Genomic DNA, 1,100 nt, shown 5'->3' on the forward strand with positions numbered 1-1,100 from the left:
TAAGAAAATGTGTCCACATCTTTATTCTATCCATAAAACTCAACATCAGGGTACTGGAGTCAGGACAGGTACCAGAGGATTGAAGAGTCGCAAATGTAACACCGTTATTTAATAAAGGATCCAGAGAAGAATTGGGAAACTATAGACCTGTTTGACTTCAGTTGTGGGGAGGTGTTGGAAACATTAATTAGGGACCAGATGAGGAACCATATAGATAAATACAAACTAATTAAAGGTAGTGCAGCATTTCAGTGCAGATCTACCATGATGATGAAAAAAAAACATCGTGGAAGGCCAAGCGATCTTTTGAGATTCAACATTGGCAAAAAGTTTTTTTTTTTCAGCCCACCATTTTACCTTTAACCTGGAGGGGGTATGATGTAAATCAAGCACAAATGAGACTTGCTTGAGGCTATCAAGCGTAAATTCAAATGGACAATTTCATTCCGATTGAAAAAACCCATCACATTTTGGTTAAAAAAACAAAAAAAATTAGGCCATGACTTTTTAATTATGTCAACCCGACATACTTTTTATTCCCGTTATTAAAGCAAAATTTAATTCCGAAAGTCCGAGCCGGATCCAAAATACAGTTCAAACATTGGCAGAGAAAGAAAGGGGAGGGGGCTAAATGGTGGTTTAGTACTCCTGGGGGTCGAAATAAACTCTGGGTACTCATTCTAGAAACAAACCTCATAACAGGGACAAGCCTTCACTATAGAGGGGCGATATTGAACCTTTTTCGGTCGGCGTACCCTTTGGTATCAGCGTGAGGCTACACGGTTCACGTACCCCTTCTCAATGATTGTCGTTGTTATGCTATACCATGTGTGCAAACAGCCTCTCCTCCACTGCCTCAAATCAAAACGTACATCACACATCTCCTGGGGGTCCATGGACCCCTGCTTCAGAAATGAGGCTCATAAAAACCACATTCGCATTTCCCCCTCAAATGATCCAACAAAGTAATTTTGCACATAACAGTCCTAACCCTCTGGCGTCTTCACCACCCAAAAACATATTCTTCTCTTGATTAAAATTTATGAAACATTGTCGGTACAATCACTTCTTGTTCAAGGTTTAGGACACATGGGACAAAA

Source organism: Eptatretus burgeri, chromosome 15 (genome assembly GCF_056783735.1).
Source record: "Eptatretus burgeri isolate ZD-2024b chromosome 15, Ebu_testis_v1, whole genome shotgun sequence".
In the NCBI taxonomy this organism is placed as follows: domain Eukaryota; kingdom Metazoa; phylum Chordata; class Myxini; order Myxiniformes; family Myxinidae; genus Eptatretus; species Eptatretus burgeri.